General features: G+C 61.4%; 1 pseudogene; it reads right to left on the bottom strand.

The window, feature by feature from the left end:
• Positions 1-1,923: 1,923 nt before the first annotated feature.
• Positions 1,924-20,280, bottom strand: part of LOC128903469 (scavenger receptor cysteine-rich type 1 protein M130-like) — a 437,236-nt pseudogene continuing 418,879 nt past the window's right edge.

Below are 20,280 nucleotides of genomic sequence, written 5' to 3'. Positions count from 1 at the left end.
GCCTGTGGAGAATACCACAGTAGAGCAGGTATTTCCCTGTAGCCTAAGGAGAGGAGCACAGCGGAGGAGGTAATCCCTGCACTTGGTGGAGGACCCAACACTGGAGAGGTTGGATATTTCCTGAAAGAGTTTCAGCTTGAGGAGAGACCATGCTGTAGCAGGTTTATCTCGAAAGACTGTAGCCTGTAAGAGGGACCCCATGGGAAAAGTGTTAGAAGGAAGGAGCAGCAGAGAGGAATTGTTATGGACTGACAAAAAAAAAAACCCAACAACCTAAAATCTCTGCCATTTAGAGCATGCCCTGAAGTACCAAATCTAGACGTTTCTTAAACGCCTCTAGGGATGGTGACTCAACCACCTCCCTGGGCAGGCTGTTCCAGCGCCTGACCACTCTTTCAGTAAAGTCATTCTTCCTAATATCTAACCTAAACCTCCCCTGCCACAACTTCAGACCGTTTCCTCTGGTCCTGTCATTATTCCCCTGGGAGAAGAGGCCAACACCCACCTCTCTACACCCTCCTTTTAGGGAGCTGTAGAGGGCAATGAGGTCTCCCCTCAGCCTCCTCTTCTCCAAGCTGAACATGCCCAGCTCCCTCAGCCTCTCCTCATATGCCCTGGTCTCCAGACCCCTCACCAGCCTGGTCGCTCTCCTCTGGACACACTCCAGCACCTCAATGTCCCTCTTGGACAGAGGGGCCCAGAACTGAACACAGCACTCGAGGTGAGGCCTCACCAGTGCCGAGTACAGAGGCACCATCACTTCCCTGCTCCTGCTGGCCACGCTATTCCTGATACAAGCCAGAATGCTGTTGGCCTTCTTGGCCACCTGGGCACACTGCTGGCTCATGTTCAGCTGGCCGTCCACCAGCACCCCCAGGTCCTATTCTGCCGGGCAGCTTTCCAGCCACTCTGCCCCAAGCCTGTAGCATTGCTTTGGGTTGTTGTGACCAAAATGCAGGACCCAGCACTTGGCCTTATTAAACCTCATACAGTTGGCCTTGGCCCATCGATCCAGCCTGTCCAGGTCCCTCTGGAGAGCCTTCCTACCCTCCAGCAGATCAACACTCCCACCCAGTTTGGTGTCATCTGCAAACTTACTGAGGGTGCACTCAATCCCCTCATCCACATCATTGATAAAGATATTAAACTAAACTGGCACCAAAACTGAGCCCTGAGGGACACCACTGGTGACCGGCCGCCAAGAGGATTTCACCCCATTAATCACAACTCTCTGGGCACGGCCATCCAGCCAGGTTTTCACCCAGCGAAGAGTACACTTGTCTATGCCATGATTCACCAGCTTCTCCAGGAGAATGCTGTGGGGGACGGTGTCAAAGGCCTTGCCAAAGTCCAGATAGACAACGTCCACAGCCTTCCCCGCATCCAGAAGGCGAGTGACATGGTCATAGAAAGAGATCAGGTTGGTTAAGCAGGACCTCCCCTTCCTAAACCCCTGCTGGCTGGCCCTGATCCCTTGGCTGCCCTGCGCTTGCTGTGAGAGCTCACTCAAGATGATCCTCTCCATGATCTTTCCCGGTACCGAGGTCAGGCTGACAGGCCTGTAGTTCCCCGTATCCTCCTTCTGACCCTTCTTGTAGATGGGCGTCACATTAGCCACCCTCCAGTCATCTGGTACCTCCCCTGTTGACCAAGATTGTTGATAAATGATGGAAAGGCTGGAGCTCGAGCCTCTGGTCCTCTGCAGGCACTGTGGGCCTGCCCTGCCCAGCCAGGGTCTGGCTGTGGGGTGAGGAGGGCTGTGTGCGCTGCCTCTTTGGAGCCCCCTCTCAGGAGAGAGAAGGGCAGCTGTGCTGGACCTGAGCTCAGCTCACTGCCCTGCACCACACACCCACCCGAGACATGCCCCTTCCCCACCGCCATGTCTTTGGGCTCTTGTTTCCTCCAGCCACCCTCGGGGAGACACTAAAGCACCTGGGCAGGCAAGCACAGCTCTGGCTCAAAGGCTTTTAATAAGAACTGATATGGGGGCCACTGTGTAAAAACAGGGGAATCAAAATCGAGGAAACCCCTGGCAGTTTCTGCTGCCCGTGGGAAAAGGGAGAGGGTTCCCTGGTGCTCACGGCTCTCCCAGCTGCACAGACCTCTCCTCCCTCCTGGCTGCCCCCAGCTGCACTGCAGGGATGGGCTCTCCTGGTCCGGGGCTCAGGGACCATTGTGCACTGAGCTCTGGTGTCACAGCCTCTGTGTCCTCAGGGGGATGTGCCACAGACACCTCTTCAGCATCGTCATAGCCCGTGCTCTCTGGGGACAGGGACCAGCCATCCCCCTCAGCTCCGGGGGCACCAGCACCTCTCTGGGAGAGCAGGTTTGGCCCTGCAAGAAGCAAGGCAGGCCATTGCATGTTCACCCCATGGGGTGCCTCTCCTGGGCTGTACATCACCTTCCTCCCTTCTCCTCACCAGTCCTGAGACGTTCAGCTCCCTCTCCCACCCACGGTACCCCAGAAGAAGCTCCTGGGGCAGGTTCTCCCATCCCAGCACGTTGGGCTCTCAGTGTGACAGTGATTTATCCAACACCAGGGATGCCACCCCAGGAACCAGCAGCTCTTTCTTTCCCTCTCACCTCCAGGGGTATCCGTGGGTCCAGATCCTTCCTCTGCCACCCTGGGCATTTCCCAGTCTTCCTGCCCAGGGGAAGGATCCTCCCCAGGGTCAGAAACCTCCCTGGCATCATCATAGCCATCAGCTGGGTCACCTCCAGGCAGGACAGGGACATCTGAAAGGAGAGGGGAGCTGGTGACAGTGAGAAGATGCGTTCTGCAGAGCAGAGGATGGGAGGATGCGCAGGGACATGGGGCTCCGACATTGGTGTTTGCAGCCCCACAGGAGATCCCGCCCGATCTCCCAGCTCCGAGGGTGACACTCAGTGACACTGCTGTCCATCACATGTCTGCAGGGAGGAGACACCCACCCCTTCCTGCCCCCCCATTACCTGGTGCTGACCCCGGACCATCCTCCTCCTCGCTGTCCCCGGGGTAGGGCTGCAGCTTGCTCAGGGACCCCTCTGAATAGGAGCCTGGAGAGAGGCCCAGCGGGTGTCAGGGGAGTGTGCTGTGCTGACCCAGCTTGTGCTCAGTGCTGCTGGGGACGTGGGACCCACAGAGCCACGGCTGCACGGGGACGAGGGCTCAGGACTCACCCTGCTGCCCTGGGACAAAGCCCATCTCCAAGGGCCTGCCAGAGCTGCCCTGGGACAGCCCCTTCCCTCACCCCTCAGGTGTCCCCCAGGGTGCAGGGGCAGGCAGAGAGGGGCTGTCCCCAAATGGGACGCGCAGAGCAGGTGGGGAGAAAGCTTCTCTCCTGGGCCCAGGACATGGGTGCTCCCCACACAGATCCAACAGCCCCACAACCGCATGAACCATGGGTTAGGGGGCTGCAGGGGTCAACCCTGCGTGGCAGCCAGGGGAAAGAGCACTGTAGATGTGTCCTCAACGAGGGACGCACACCAACCTGAGCCGCTGAACCTTGCCTGCTTCTGCCATGCTGGGCTGGAACCGATCTCCTCGTACACGGCCTCAGGGAAGGGCTCCTGAGCTCTCTCAGAGCCTGTGGACAGAGGCAGGGCTGGCCCAGGGATGGTCAGAGAGGGGATGGGATCCCGCAGAGAGCACACACTCTTGTCCCCCCAGCTCTGCCTCTCCCACTCACTGACACCCCATGGCACCCCTGGCCTTGCCAGCAGGCATCTTCCCCTGGGAAGGGACCCACCTCTGCGCCCAGCCCTGGCGCTTCGCACTTGCCCGGCCAGGAGGGCCAGGAGCAGGCAGACAAGGGCTCCCAGGATGATGCACATGATGACGGGCAATGAGACTCTCCCGCTGCCGGTCAGACGGCCCCGCGTGGGATCTGCATGGCAGGAACACAGAAAGGGCAGCACCAGGCCTGGGAGAGGTGAGGGGCCGGCACACCCCAGTCCTGACCCCCATTACATACCGGGTTTCAGGGGACGAGGGATGGGGAAGCTCCCACCTGAGTGGGTGAATGACAGCCCTCCCCAGCCTCCCGCCCCACCACTACCCCGCTGCCTCCTCCTGGGAGTTTCACAGCCCAGCAAGGAGCCCCTTCCCCCCGGCTGTGGGTCACAGCCTGGCCCCAAGAAGACCCAGCGCTGGTGGGGAGGACGGGTTACCTGCTGGAGGGGTTGGTGCTGCCGTCCTGGGTGCGTCTGCAGAGGAGGAGAAGGAGAGCTGGGCTGAGAGGGTGGGGGTGCAGGTACCAGGGAGCCTCCTCTCTGACACACCGTGTGTGTGTGTGTGCGCGCACGTGTGCATGTGCAGACATCCCTGCCACATCCCACCCAAATCGCCCCTCCTGCACGACTGGTGAGCATGGCCAGGAAGGAGCGCAGGGCCCAGAGCAGGGACAGAGCCGGCAGCCCGGGAGATGCCCCTGGGGGCTGCAGGGCCCTGCGGGCAGAAGCTGGAGGACACCCAGCCCCACAGAAGCTGCTGCCCACTCGGCAAAAGGCTCTCCTGCTCTGCAGGGATGGCCTTGCTCTCAGGAGCTCTGGAGCCATGATGGCAGCCAATGGGGAAAAGGGCTCCCTGTGAGGTGTCCCAGCCCTGCCGCTCACCTGAGCAGTTCACGGCCGCGTCCTCCTTATGGCGGCAGGCACCGCTGTCCCCAGGCCGGGCCCAGCAGTCCTGCAGAGATGGCTCTGTCCCCCGGCACTCCACCTGCTCCAGCCAGATGGGGCCGCTCCCCTCCCCAAATGCAGCCTCGGCCAGGGCAGACACCGCAGGGCCACAGCCCAGCTGCCTGCATGCCACCTCGGCATCCCGCATGTCCCAAGAGTCGTCACACACCGTCCCCCAGGAGCCGCGGTGCCACACCTCCACTCGGCCAGAGCACCCCTTCTCCCCTCCCACGGCACGAATCTTCTCCCTGTCTGGAGAAGGCAGAGAGCTCCCAGGGCCGCGGGACAGCAGGCAGAGCCCTGCCAGGCGAGAGGGGCATGCAGAGGAGCAGCTACCTGTGCAGCTCGGGGTGCTGGGGCACGCAGCCATTGGGGCCGGGGGCGTTTCTGGCTGACTCCCTGCAGAGGGAAACGCTGTGGTGAAGGGGCTGCTGCAGGGGGACGTGCAGCAGAGAGCGGGGCTCAGCTCAGCTCGTGCCACCCACCCATGGCAGCAGCTGAACCCCGGTCCTTCGGGGGACACACACTCGGCAACGTGGGGGACCCTGACTGCTCAGCCCCAAAGGGACCCTGGGTCACAGAGCAGCAGGAGGGTGTCCATGGAAGGGACACTCCTCAGAGCCCTGGCTGTTCCCTTCTGGGACCTTGCCTCGAGAAACCTCTGCCTCAACCAGGCGAAGCTGGGAGCCCGGCTGGCAACCGCTGGTGAATGTGTGGGGCTCCAGGAGAGGAAGTCCCATTTTTGGTACCAGCAGCAGCAGCGTCTGGCTTGGAAACAAAAGGCCCCCGCAGGCCCAGGAATTTGACCATGCCCAGCCAGGAGCAGGAACGCAGGGGATGCTGGTGCCCGGCTAGCTCAGAATTACCCTTGCAGGTGATGTGGGTCTCCTCTCGCAGGTCGTCGCATGACTGCGGGTGCCAGGGAGCGGAGGGACACTGCCAGAAGGAGCTGTTTCTCTCCCCACACTCCACACGATCCAGCCAGGCCGTGCCAGACAGCCTGCCGTAGGGCCGTTGTGTTTCCAGGGACCCTCTGTCCCCGCAGCCCAGCTCCTTGCATGCCAGCGACACAGTTTCAGGAGTCACGGAGTTGGAGCAAACGCTCCCCCACGTCCCATTGTAGAAAACCTGCAGGCGCCCGGAGCAGTTGGTGCCGTTCTCCAGCCTCAGGGCCATGAACTCTGGGAGGAAAGGCAGCGAGGGGGAACAGGCTGGGCTGGGGCTGGGGGAGCAGGGACACCCCTGCGCCCGCCAGGCCCTCAGACAGACAAAGGCACGTCCAGCAAGTCCCCCTTGCACCCACGGACAGAGAAATGTCCCTGATGGACAGACACCCCTGCCCTCCCTGCTGACCGTCAGGGACAGCTGAGCTCCTCAGGGACCCCCGGTGGGACTGAGGGCACCTGTGCATGGGTGTCCCCACGGTGGCCTTTGTCAGGGGCTCAGAGCTGGCCAGGAACAGCCTCGGCCGTTGCCGGCTCTCCCCTCGTCCCGGCCTGCCTGGGCACTGGGCTCCCACCACAGCTCCCGGCACACACCTGAGCAGACGACTCCTGCGTCCTCTTTGTGCCCGCAGTCGTGCTGCCCCCAGGACCCTGCCGGGCAGTCCCAGAGAGCAGCTTCGGCCCCGGAGCAGTTCACGTTCTCCAGCCAGATCTGAGCGGAGCCTTCCCCGAAGCGAGCAGAGCCAACCGCCTCCAGCGCCCCTCCGCAGCCCAGCTGGTGGCAAACGACGGCAGCATCAGACAGGTCCCAGCCGTCATCGCAGACGCTCCCCCAGCTGCCCTGGTAGTAGATCTCCACTCTCCCAGCGCAGCGCCCAGGCCCGTTCACCAGCCGCACCTGACGGCTCCCTGTAGCAGGAGGAAACCCCGGCTGCCATCAAGGGCCGGCTGCCCACCCAGCCCAGAGCCTGGGGGGGCTGTGCAGCGCCACTCACCCCGGCAAACGACCCCCACGTCCTCGGCAATCCCTGCTTCCAGCGCACTCTCAGACAGGGAGGTGTTGCAGAGGGTCAGGTTGGCCTCGTGCCCTGCACACCGCACCCCGCGCAGCCCCACGGGACCCGTCCCTCTCTGAGCCTTCGGGGGGTTGTAGGCTGCCTCTGCCTCTCCGCACTGCAGCTGCCGGCACACCACGCTGGCCTCCTGCACGTCCCACTGCTCATCCAGGACTCTGCCCCACGTCCCGTGCTGGCAGATCTCCACTCGCCCGTCGCACGGGCTTCCTCCACCCACCAGCCGCAGGGATGCGAAGCGAGCTGGGCCTGGGGAGAGCAGCCATGCCCCAGCCCTTGGCGGCATCGGGGAGCCCGGCAGCCTGCAGCACGTCTCCAGGCTCTGGCACCCTTGCAGGAGGGCCTTGGAGCTCGCCTGCCTGCCGCTAGCCCTCTGTGGGGACCTTCTGAGCCAGAGCCTTGCACTGCCACAGGATCCCCTGCTTTGGGAGCATTTAAGAGGAAAACAGAGTAACCGAGTGTTTTCCTGCACTCACCTGAGCATATGACAGCAGCGTCGTTCTCATGGGAGCACGGCGAGGCCCCCAGGGCAGTCACTGGGCACTCTCCCAGGTGGGCTTCAGTCCCGTCACAGTGGAAGGAGTCTCTCCAGACAGGGCCGCTTCCTCTCCCAAAATGCCCTCCTTTAGGAATGGACTCAGCAAACCCGCAGTTGAGGTGACGGCAGAGAACGTGGGCGTCCAAGAGGTCCCAGCGGGAGGCACAGAGGGTGCCCCAGGTGCCCTGCACGTGGACCTCCACCCTCCCCTCACACGCCGTGCTGCCGTTCACCAGCCTGAACCCTGTGAACTCGGGACAGAGAAGGATGAGACAGGGCAGACTTGTGCTTTTGCTGCCTTGGGTGGTGGAGTAGAGGGCAAATGGACACCCTGCCTTTCTCCTCCTTCTGCACCATTTTAGGGCTGCAGACAAACATTCAAGGTCAGGTTTAACGGGGCTCTGAGCAACCTGATCTAGTTGAAGAGGCCCCTGCTGGTTGCAGGCAAGTTGGACTAGATGACATTGAAAGGTCCCTTCCAACCCAGACCATCCTATGGTTCTGTGATCACCCCTTGTGTCCTCACACCCAGCACAGCACAGTCCCGTCCCTGCTCCCCCATCATCGGCACACCCCCGGTGGTAACACCCTGCCCTGAGTCCTTACGTGTGCAGGTGACACCGGCAGCATTCGTGTGGGTGCAGGGCTGCTCGCTGGGGGACCCCATGGGGCAGGAGCTGAGAAGGGATTCATTCCCCACACACTGCAGCTCTCTGTCCCACATGGGACCAGCCCCTTCTCCAAAGTGAACTGCCCCGGGGACAGACAGGGCTGTGCCACACTGCAACTCTCTGCAGACCACGTCGGCAGCTTTGAGACCAAAGTCGGAGTCACAGACAGTTTTCCACTCGTTCCTATCACGGATCTCCACTCGTCCTGAGCAGGGATTGTCCCCTCCAACCAGCCGGACAAATCCTGGAGTAACCAAAGAACCCTGTGAGTTCCCACAGCCCTCTGGCAGTTACATACCCATGTCCCACCTGGCCTGCAAGGTGGCCACAGGCAAAGAGACCCACGGCCCTCCCAGCAGCTCCCAATGGGTGCTGATGGCACAGATATACCAGGGACACCCTGCTCCTCTGCCCAAGGACAGGGCTTTTTCCCTTTGAGCGGCCCCTTTGCTTTGGTTGAGGGACTTGTGTCTGCCAGGAGGCACAACCCAAAAGCCACTGGCCACTCTGCACCCTTCTCTGGGGCTGTGGGTGGCCGCGTGAGCAGCTCTCGGTGCCTCTGGCACAGGGGAACCTGGCCCTCAGCAATGCCAGACAGGTGCTGGCTGAATTGGAGAAGAAAGATGAGAACCAACAAAAAATGCGGGGCATTGAGGGGGATTCATCTCCCAGCCCCAGGCACCAACTGAGGGTGGGATGAACCATCTTGGGGCCCAGCGGTGGGTGAAGCCCACTGGTCTTTCCTGAGGGACCAGGGACACCAGCAATGACAGTCCCAGCTTGGCAGTGTGACCAGCAACACAGGACCCTGCCCTGGCAGCCGTTCATTGCTCCCTGAGGGCACAGCCAGGTCCCTTCTCCTGTCCCAGTCCCAAAGGTGGGGAAGAGATTGGCTCCTTACCTGAGCATGTCACTCCAGCATCCTCATCATGACCACAGTAGCTTTGACCCCATCCATTGTGTCTACAGTCAGACAGGGCCGACTCTGTGCCGTGACAATTAACACCACCCATACAAATGGGGCCGGATCCTGGCCCAAAGTGTGCTTCAGCATGAGCTTTGACAGCGGACCCACAGCCCAGCTGCTTACAAACCACTGCAGCATCTTTCGTGTCCCAGGAGTCATCACACACGGTCCCCCACTGGCCCTGGTGTTTTACCTCCACTCTCCCAGCACAGCGTCCGCCGCCATTCTCCAGCCTCACCTCCGCAGCCCCCTCAACCACCGAGATGGGACTGGTCAGGAGAGCGCCGAGTCCCAGAGTGCAGGTCTGGGGTACCCCCTGCCTGTCACAGGCACCAGGATGGGAGCCCTCTCCCCTCCAGGCTCTCCCTGGGGATATGTGTGGGCGTCCCCCTACTCCCCATGGGCTGTGCAGGCTGGGGGTGCTAACTCCAGACCCGCTGGGCCATTTTTTGTCCCACAACCCTCAGCACCTCCTCCCACCTCAAAGGGCCCCTGCCCATGCCCACCCAAAACCTGTATCGCCAGGCCGTGCGCAGGGCACCTGCTCCTCCCCAGCCCAGCACCCCTTAACAGCATCATGGAGACACCCTCTCCCAGCCAGATGGACACAGGCAAAGGCACAGGGTCCATAGACCTGAGCTCCTTCTGACCCTCATCTCAGCGGCACTTGGAAAGAAACCCTCTTCCCAAAGGGCTCTTGATGACCCCACTGGTACCCGATGGCCCTGGGCTGTGGGAAAAGGGAGCCAGCACTTACCTCTGCAGAGCTGCACCCAGAGGAGCAGCCACAGCACCCGAGGGGACAGGAGTCCCTCCATTCCCATCCTGAGCCTCCTGCCTTGCTGGCACAGCCCTGCTCTTCCCCACTCCCTGTCGCAGCCCCTGGGGACTCACGGGGACGTCGATGATGGGAGGGTGATATATCTCTGCAGATGCCGACCCAGCTGCGGAAGGAGCCAATCGAAGCAGCAGCACCTTTTTAGACGTTATCGGGAGCTATCTCCCCTCCGACACAGCCCAGCCCGCCAATGAACTTCTCCAGCGCCGTTCATGACCATATATGAGGGACATATATGTCCCGCTGCCGGTGTCATGGTCGCTGTGGTGGCAGATCATCATGGGACAAGCTGGGTGTGCAGGGGAATTTGGTTAGTCACCCCTTGCACCCTGCTGTGGGCCTGGAAGCACTGAGCATCTCCTGCACCGGGCTCATCCAAGAAGCCATGAGGCAAGTGTCCAGCTGCCCCCAAGCTGTGGTGACCATGGAGCGGGGACTGCACCACGGTCTGTGTCAGGATGGGGAGGAAACAGCCCCTGCCCCTGCCACGGACCTCACTGTGCTGGGAGCAGCAGCTGGGAGAGGTCTTCATCCAGGGCAAGAGCTCCATCCCAGGAGTGTTGGCTTGTCCGTCCCTCCCTGCAGACCCCCACAGTGAGTCCCTCGCAGGAGCCGGAGCTGGATCATGTCCCTGCCCTGGCAGCAGACAGACAGCCCAGAGGCTCAGACGTGTCCCTGACTCTCAGTGTGTCACCCAGGGGCCGTTATTCCCCGCAGGCGGAGCGGGAGCTGGAGCCTGCAGGTGCACAAACCACAGCCCACGTGGCCTCGCCGCGCTCCCCCCGCTCCCCCCGCAGCGCCCGGGCAGGAAGTCTGTGGTTTCCTCCTGGCGCCGTGCCCAGGCACATCCCTGGGGTGCCCCCGAGCCACCCCCACCCCTACTGCTCCAGCCAGGGCCGCAGGGGCTGCTCCTTCGGCCTCGCAGACACGGGGACGGGCAGCTCCCATCCCCCATCATGCCCCTGTCATGCACACGGCCGCTCTGCACCGAGCCCCACGGGCACGGGGTGACATCGGTGACGTGACCTCACATCCTTCCTACTGCCAAAGCTGTGTGTTCGTGGGTTATACTGACGGTGACCTCACACTCTCCTACTTCTGCTGCCGTGTGCTCATGAGTGGTACCGACAGTGACCTCATGTCCCTCCTGCTGCCACCACCGTGTGCTCAGGGGTTACAGTGACCATGACCTCACACCCTCCTGCTGCTGCTGCTGCGTGCTCAGGAGTCCCGCTGTCACATGTGTGTGTGTGTGTGTTGTGTACGGGCTTCTGATGACGATGGTTCTTCCAAAAAGCCATATTGGGGTGGGGTCCAAGTATTATTGTAATGGCATCAGAAGCGGCCACACAAGCCATATGCCTGCTCCTTGCCCAAAAGCTACACAGGCAGCGGTGAAATCACAAGAGCGACATTCACGAGCCACGTTCCTGCTCCTGGCCTATCAGGTATTCAGACACCAATGACCTCACAAACACCTACATAAACTACTGCTTGGCTCCCAATCTGTCATCTACTCGGGCACCCGTGACACCACAACACCCTACACCACCCATGTTCCTGCTCCTGCCCTACCAGGTACGCGGGCAGCAGTGACTTCACCAGCTCCTACACAACCCATGGGCCTCTTCCTGGCCTGTCAGCTGAGCAGTCACAGGTGACCTTGCAAACACCTACACAAGATGGGGGCTTAGTCCTGGCCTACCAGCTTCTCAGGCACCTGGGACCTCAAAACACCCAGCACAAGACACGTTTCTCCTGGGCTCCTCAGGCACCAGTGACATCGCAGAGACATCCACAAGCCAGGTGACAGCTCCTGGCCTCTCGTCTGCGCAGGCACCAGTGACCTCACAGGCACCTACACGAGCTGTGCACCTGGGCCTGCCTTATCAGCTGCTCAGCCAAGAGTGACATCACAAGGACAAGCCTGAGCCACGTGTCTCCTATCAGCTACACCAGCACCAGTGACCTCACCAGCCCCTACAGGAGCCCTGGCCTTGCTCCTGCTCTATCAGCTACTCAGGCACCAGAGACCTGACCCCCACATCTCCCCCTGCTTGCTGTCTGCTCACCTCTGAGATACGACTCCTCACAAGCTCCTACACAGACCAGAAGCCTCCTCTTGGCCTGTTGGCTACTCAGGCAGCAGCTCCTCACAAGCACAGACCAACCTATTTGCTGCGTGCTCGTCTTTTGGGGGGACCCAAGCCAGTACTGACCCCCCTCTCCGTCACTTGCTCACCCCTCCTAGAAGGGGGCCGTAGCCCCTGGGCATGTTCCAGCGTGTCCGTGCCCCACCACCTTTCGGGCACCCCTCCGCCCTCTTGAATTCCCCCCAGCCCACCCTGTCAGGGCTTGTTCTGCAGCCTGGTAAAGTGGGGCACCCCCACCCGGCCTTTTCCTTCTGCTTCCGTTCACATTTAAACTGTAATTCTTCACTACACTAAATCTTATTGAAGAAGGATTTATCCAATTAAAAACAATTCAAATTTAGAAACATTCAAAATTTTCAATTCAAAATTATTAATTTAATTTCTATAGCTGTATGAATGTTGACCTAGATCAAAATGTATATACATATATAGATATATATATAAAAGTAGTGTATCTATTTATAAATGAATAAATAAATTCATTAATAGAATTATACACTTCCTTTCATAGATATATTCCTCTAGGTGTATATATTGCCTACCAATCTTACAGTTTTATACCCAAGCACTTCTGGGCCAAAGGAGGCAGGCAGCCAATCCCAGGGGCTGTGTTCCTCTAAAGAAGTTGCCATGGTCGGTGGCCCAGCTGAAGTGCCTCTGTACCAACGCACGCAGCCTGGGGAACAAAGAGGAGGAGCTGAGCACCCTTGTGCAGCTGGAATCCTCACGGCTGGGGTTTGCTACAGGCCACCCGAGCAAGAGGAGCCTTTTGACGAAGCGTTCTTACTTCACCTCCAGGAAGCACCACACTCAGAGGCTGAGATCTACTGGGGGACTCCAGTCACCCTGGCAGCTGCTGGAAGAGCATCCCATGAAGCTGTGAGCAGTGCAGGAGACTCATGGAGTGTGTTGACGAAGGGATTGAGAGCAGCCCTGCAGAGAAGGGCGTGAGGATGCTGGGGCTGGAGTAACTGAACATGAGCTGGACACGTGCGCTGGCAGCCCAGAAAGCCAAGCGCATCCTGGGCTGCATGAGAAGAAGCGTGGCCAGCAGGTGGAGGGAGGGGATTCTCCTCCTCTACGCTGCTGTGGTGAGACCCCAGCTGGAGAACAGCGTCCAGCTCAGGGGTGCCAAGCACAAGACAGATACGGAGCTGTTAGCGTGTGTGTAGAGGAGGGTCACAAACATGCTGTGAAACTGGAACACCTCTCATGGAGAAAAGCTGAGAGAGTTGGGGGTGTTCAGCACGGAGAAGGGAAGGCTCCAGGGAGACCTTATTGCAGGGATCCAACACAAAAAGGAGGCTCATGGGACAGTCGAGGAGAGACTGTGTACCAAGGCCTGCAGTGACAGGACGAGGACCAGGGCTTTAAGGTGTGTCCCCAGGGTGTCCCCGTCCCACCCGACCTGCGCCTCCTCCCCCGGCAAGCCCATCTCCGCCATGATGCCAGCGGGCGGTGGGGCAACGACCACTCAAGCCGGAAACCGGACCCACTTCCGGCGCAGAGGATGGTGGGAAATGGAGTACGGGCCAGTGCGCGCCAGGCATCCCAGTACGGGCCAGTGATCCCAGTATGGACCAGTGATCCCAGTATGGACCAGCATGGCCCGTTCCCAGTGTGGTCCCAGTGCTCCCAGTATGACTCCCTGACTCCCCCCAGTGCTCCCAGTGCGGTCCCAGTGCTCCCAGTATGACCCCCTGACTCCCCCCAGTGCTCCCACTGCAGTCCCAGTGCTCCCAGTATAATCCGGTGACGCCCCCCAGTGCTCCCAGTGTGGTCCCAGTGCTCCCAGTATGACCCCCTGACTCCCCCCAGTGCTCCCAGTGCTATCCCAGTGCTCCCAGTATAAGTTCCTGAGTCCCCCCAGTGCTCCCAGTATTACTCCCTGACTTCCCGCACTACTCCCAGTGTGGTCCCAGTGCTCCCAGTAGGACTCCCTGACTCCACCCAGTGCTCCCAGTGCGGTCCCAGTGTTCCCAGTATGACCCCCTGACTCCCCCCAGGACTATCAGGGCATTCCCAGTGCTCCCAGTAACACCCCCTGACTCTCCCCAGTGCTCCCAGTGCGATCCCAGTGCTCCCAGCATGACCCCGTGACTCCCCCCAGTGCTCCCAGTGCTGTCCCAGTGCTCCCAGTATGACGCCCCGACTCCCCCCAGTGCTCCCAGTGCGGTCCCAGTGCTCCCAGTATGATCCCATGACTCCCCCCAGTGCTCCCAGTGTGGTCCCAGTACTCCCACTATGACCCCCTGACTCCCCCCAGTGCTCCCAGTGTGGTCCCAGTGCTCCCAGCATGACCCCGTGACTCCCCCCAGTGCTCCCAGTGCTGTCCCAGTGCTCCCAGTATGACGCCCCGACTCGCCCCAGTGCTCCCAGTGCCCTCCCAGTGCTCCCAATATGACTCCCTGACTCCCCCCAGTGCTCCCAGTGTGGTCCCAGTGCTCCCAGTATGACCCCCTGACTCCCCCCAGTGCTCCAAGTTCTGTCCCAGTGCTCCCAGTATGACCCCCGACTCCCCCCAGTGCTCCCAATAAAGTCCCAGTGCTCCCAGTATGACCCCCTGACTCCCACCACTGCTCCCAGTACAATCCCAGTGTTCCCAGTATGACCCCCTGACGCCCCCCAGTGCTCCCAGTGCTGTCCCAGTGCTCCCAGTATGACTCCCTGACCCCCCCCAGTGCTCCCAGTGCGGTCCCAGTGATCCCAGTATGACCGCCTGACTCCCCCCAGTGCTCCAAGTGCTTTCCCCGTGCTCCCAGTATGACCCCCTGACTCCTCCCAGTGCTGTCCCAGTGCTCCCAGTGCAACCCCCGACTCCCGCCAGTGCTCCCAGTGCGGTCCCAGTGCTCCCAGTATGACTCCCTGACTCCCCCCAGTGCTCCCAGTGCGGTCCCAGTGCTCCCAGTATGACCCCCTGACTCCCCCCAGTGCTCCCAGTGCGGTCCCAGTGCTCCCAGCATGACCCCGTGACTCCACCCAGTGCTTTCAGTACGGTCCCAGTGCTCCCAGTATGACTGCCTGATTCCCCCCAGTGCTCCCAGTGCAGTCCCAGTGCTCCCAGTACGACTCCCGGTTTCCCACCAGTGCTCCCAGTAAGGTCCCAGTGCTCCCAGTATGAATTCCTGAGTCCACCCACTGCTCCCAGTGCGGTCCCAGTGCTCCCAGTATCACCCCCTGACTCCCCCCAGAGCTCCCAGTGCGGTCCCAGTGCTCCCAGTATCACCCCCTGACTCCCCCCAGAGCTCCCAGTGCGGTCCCAGTGCTCCCAGTATGACTCCCTGAGTCCCACCAGTGCTCCCAGTATGACTCCCTGTCTCCCCCCAGTGCTCCCAGTGAGGTCCCAGTGCTCCCAGTATGACTCCCTGGTTCCCCCCAGTGCTCCCAGTATGAATTCCTGACTCCCCCCAGTGCTCCCAGTGCGGTCCCAGTGCTCCCAGTATGACTCCCCGGTTCCCCCCAGTGCTCCCAGTATGAATTCCTGACTCCCCCCAGTGGTCCCAGTGCGGTCCCAGTGCTCCCAGTATGACTCCCTGACTCCCCCCAGTGCTCCCAGTGTGGTCCCAGTACTCCCAGTATGACTCCCTGACTCCCCCCAGTGCTCCAAGTGCGGTCCCAGGGCTCCCAGTATGACCCCTTGACTCCCCCCAGGGCTCCCAGTGCGGTCCCAGTGCTCCCAGTATGAATTCCTGACTCCCCCCAGTGCTCCCAGTGCTGTCCCAGTGTTCCCAGTATGACCCTCTGACTCCCCCCAGTGCTCCCAGTATGACTTACAGACTCCCCCCAGTGCTCACAGTGCGGTCCCAGTGCTCCCAGTATGACTCCCTGACCCCCCCCAGTGCTCCCAGTGCGGTCCCAGTGCTCCCAGTAGGACATCCTGACTTCCACCAGTGCTCCCAGTGCGGTCCCAGTGCTCCCAGTATGACTCCCTGGTTCCCCCCAGTGCTCGCAGTATGAATTCCTGACTCCCCCCAGTGCTCCCAGTGTGGTCCCAGTGCTCCCAGTATGACCCCCTGACTCCCCCCAGTGCTCCCAGTGCGGTCCCAGTGCTCCCAGTATGATCCCCTGACTCCCCCCAGTGCTCCCAGTGCGGTCCCAGTGCTCCCAGTATGGCTCCCTGACTCCCCCCAGTGCTCCCAGTGTGGTCCCAGTACTCCCACTATGACCCCCTGACTCCCCCCAGTGCTCCCAGTGCTATCCCAGTGCTCCCAGTATAAGTTCCTGAGTCCCCCCAGTGCTCCCAGTATTACTCCCTGACTTCCCGCACCACTCCCAGTGTGGTCCCAGTGCTCCCAGTAGGACTCCCTGACTCCCCCCAGTGCTCCCAGTGCGGTCCCAGTGTTCCCAGTATGACCCCCTGACTCCCCCCAGGACTATCAGGGCATTCCCAGTGCTCCCAGTATGACCCCCTGACTCCCCCCAGTGCTCCCAGTGCGATCCCAGTGCTCCCAGCATTACCCCGTGACTCCCCCCAGTGCTCCCAGTGCTGTCCCAGTGCTCCCAGTATGACGCCCCGACTCGTCCCAGTGCTCCCAGTGCCCTCCCAGTGCTCCCAATATGACTCCCTGACTCCCCCCACTGCTCCCAGTGCGGTCCCAGTGCTCCCAGTATGACTCCCTGACTCCCCCCAGTGCTCCCAGTGCGGTCCCAGTGCTCCCAGTATGACCCCCTGACTCCCCCCAGTGCTCCCAGTGCGGTCCCAGTGCTCCCAGCATGACCCCGTGACTCCACCCAGTGCTTTCAGTACGGTCCCAGTGCTCCCAGTATGACTGCCTGATTCCCCCCAGTGCTCCCAGTGCAGTCCCAGTGCTCCCAGTACGACTCCCGGTTTCCCACCAGTGCTCCCAGTAAGGTCCCAGTGCTCCCAGTATGAATTCCTGAGTCCACCCACTGCTCCCAGTGCGGTCCCAGTGCTCCCAGTATCACCCCCTGACTCCCCCCAGAGCTCCCAGTGCGGTCCCAGTGCTCCCAGTATCACCCCCTGACTCCCCCCAGAGCTCCCAGTGCGGTCCCAGTGCTCCCAGTATGACTCCCTGAGTCCCACCAGTGCTCCCAGTGTGGTCCCAGTGCTCCCAGTATGACTCCCTGTCTCCCCCCAGTGCTCCCAGTGAGGTCCCAGTGCTCCCAGTATGACTCCCTGGTTCCCCCCAGTGCTCCCAGTATGAATTCCTGACTCCCCCCAGTGCTCCCAGTGCGGTCCCAGTGCTCCCAGTATGACTCCCTGGTTCCCCCCAGTGCTCCCAGTATGAATTCCTGACTCCCCTCAGTGCTCCCAGTGCGGTCCCAGTGCTCCCAGTAGGACATCCTGACTTCCACCAGTGCTCCCAGTGCGGTCCCAGTGCTCCCAGTATGACTCCCTGACTCCCCCCAGTGCTCCCAGTATGAATTCCTGACTCCCCCCAGTGGTCCCGGTGCGGTCCCAGTGCTCCCAGTATGACTCCCTGACTCCCCCCAGTGCTCCCAGTGTGGTCCCAGTGCTCCCAGTATGACTCCCTGACTCCCCCCAGGGCTCCCAGTGCGGTCCCAGGGCTCCCAGTATGAATTCCTGACTCCCCCCAGTGCTCCCAGTGCTGTCCCAGTGTTCCCAGTATGACCCTCTGACTCCCCCCAGTGCTCCCAATATGACTCCCTGACTCCCCCCACTGCTCGCAGTGCGGTCCCAGTGCTCCCAGTATGACCCCCTGACTCCCCCCAGTGCTCCAAGTGCAGTCCCAGTGCTCCCAGTATGACTCCCTGACTTCCCCCAGTCCTCCCAGTGCTGTCCCAGTGCTCCCAGTATGACCCCCTGACTCCCCCCAGTGCTCCCAATAAAGTCCCAGTGCTCCCAGTATGACCCCCTGACTCCCACCACTGCTCCCAGTACAATCCCAGTGTTCCCAGTATGACTCCCTGACTCCCCCCAGTGCTCCCAGTGCGGTCCCAGTGATCCCAGTATGACCGCCTGACTCCCCCCAGTGATCCAAGTGCTTTCCCCGTGCTCCCAGTATGACCCCCTGACTCCTCCCAGTGCTGTCCCAGTGCTCCCAGTGCAACCCCCTGACTCCCGCCAGTGCTCCCAGTGCGGTCCCAGTGCTCCCAGTATGACTCCCTGACTCCCCCCAGTGCTCCCAGTGCGGTCCCAGTGCTCCCAGTATGACCCCCTGACTCCCCCCAGTGCTCCCAGTGCGGTCCCAGTGCTCCCAGCATGACCCCGTGACTCCACCCAGTGCTTTCAGTACGGTCCCAGTGCTCCCAGTATGACTGCCTGACTCCCCCCAGTGCTCCCAGTGCGGTCCCAGTGCTCCCAGTATGACTCACGGTTTCCCACCAGTGCTCGCAGTGCTGTCCCAGTGCTCCCAGTATGAATTCCTGAGTCCACCCACTGCTCCCAGTGCGGTCCCAGTGCTCCCAGTATCACCCCCTGACTCCCCCCAGAGCTCCCAGTGCGGTCCCAGTGCTCCCAGTATCACCCCCTGACTCCCCCCAGAGCTCCCAGTGCGGTCCCAGTGCTCCCAGTATGACTCCCTGAGTCCCACCAGTGCTCCCAGTGTGGTCCCAGTGCTCCCAGTATGACTCCCTGTCTCCCCCCAGTGCTCCCAGTGAGGTCCCAGTGCTCCCAGTATGACTCCCTGGTTCCCCCCAGTGCTCCCAGTATGAATTCCTGACTCCCCCCAGTGCTCCCAGTGCGGTCCCAGTGCTCCCAGTATGACTCCCCGGTTCCCCCCAGTGCTCCCAGTATGAATTCCTGACTCCCCTCAGTGCTCCCAGTTCGGTCCCAGTGCTCCCAGTAGGACATCCTGACTTCCACCAGTGCTCCCAGTGCGGTCCCAGTGCTCCCAGTATGACTCCCTGGTTCCCCCCAGTGCTCCCAGTATGAATTCCTGACTCCCCCCAGTGCTCCCAGTGCGGTCCCAGTGCTCCCAGTAGGACATCCTGACTCCCCCCAGTGCTCCCAGTGCGGTCCCAGTGCTCCCAGTATGACTCCCTGGTTCCCCCCAGTGCTCCCAGTATGAATTCCTGACTCCCCCCAGTGGTCCCAGTGCGGTCCCAGTGCTCCCAGTATGACTCCCTGACTCCCCCCAGTGCTCCCAGTGTGGTCCCAGTGCTCCCAGTATGACTCCCTGACTCCCCCCAGTGCTCGAAGTGCGGTCCCAGGGCTCCCAGTATGACCCCTTGACTCCCCCCAGGGCTCCCAGTGCGGTCCCAGTGCTCCCAGTATGACTCCCTGAGTCCCACCAGTGCTCCCAGTGTGGTCCCAGTGCTCCCAGTATGACTCCCTGTCTCCCCCCAGTGCTCCCAGTGAGGTCCCAGTGCTCCCAGTATGACTCCCTGGTTCCCCCCATTGCTCCCAGTATGAATTCCTGACTCCCCCCAGTGCTCCCAGTGCGGTCCCAGTGCTGCCAGTATGACTCCCCGGTTCCCCCCAGTGCTCCCAGTATGAATTCCTGACTCCCCTCAGTGCTCCCAGTTCGGTCCCAGTGCTCCCAGTAGGACATCCTGACTTCCACCAGTGCTCCCAGTGCGGTCCCAGTGCTCCCAGTATGACTCCCTGGTTCCCCCCAGTGCTCCCAGTATGAATTCCTGACTCCCCCCAGTGCTCCCAGTGCGGTCCCAGTGCTCCCAGTATGACTCCCTGACTCCCCCCAGTGCTCCAAGTGCGGTCCCAGGGCTCCCAGTATGACCCCTTGACTCCCCCCAGGGCTCCCAGTGCGGTCCCAGTGCTCCCAGTATGAATTCCTGACTCCCCCCAGTGCTCCCAGTGCGGTCCCAGTGCTCCCAGTATGACTCCCCGGTTCGCGCCAGTGCTCCCAGTATGAATTCCTGACTCCCCTCAGTGCTCCCAGTGCGGTCCCAGTGCTCCCAGTAGGACATCCTGACTCCCCCCAGTGCTCCCAGTGCGGTCCCAGTGCTCCCAGTATGACTCCCTGGTTCCCCCCAGTGCTCCCAGTATGAATTCCTGACTCCCCCCAGTGGTCCCAGTGCGGTCCCAGTGCTCCCAGTATGACTCCCTGACTCCCCCCAGTGCTCCAAGTGCGGTCCCAGGGCTCCCAGTATGACCCCTTGACTCCCCCCAGGGCTCCCAGTGCGGTCCCAGTGCTCCCAGTATGAATTCCTGACTCCCCCCAGTGCTCCCAGTGCGGTCCCAGTGTTCCCAGTATGACCCTCTGACTCCCCCCAGTGCTCCCAGTATGACTTACAGACTCCCCCCAGTGCTCACAGTGCGGTCCCAGTGCTCCCAGTATGACTCCCTGACTCCCGCCAGTGCTCCCAGTGCGGTCCCAGTGCTCCCAGTATGACTCCCTGGTTCCCCCCAGTGCTCCCAGTATGAATTCCTGACTCCCCTCAGTGCTCCCAGTGCGGTCCCAGTGCTCCCAGTAGGACATCCTGACTTCCACCAGTGCTCCCAGTGCGGTCCCAGTGCTCCCAGTATGACTCCCTGGTTCCCCCCAGTGCTCCCAGT

This window comes from Rissa tridactyla, unplaced genomic scaffold (assembly GCF_028500815.1).
Source record: "Rissa tridactyla isolate bRisTri1 unplaced genomic scaffold, bRisTri1.patW.cur.20221130 scaffold_37, whole genome shotgun sequence".
Lineage (NCBI taxonomy): Eukaryota > Metazoa > Chordata > Aves > Charadriiformes > Laridae > Rissa > Rissa tridactyla.
The sequence above is the reverse complement of the archived record's forward strand: the minus strand, read 5'-3'. Positions and strand labels throughout refer to the sequence as shown.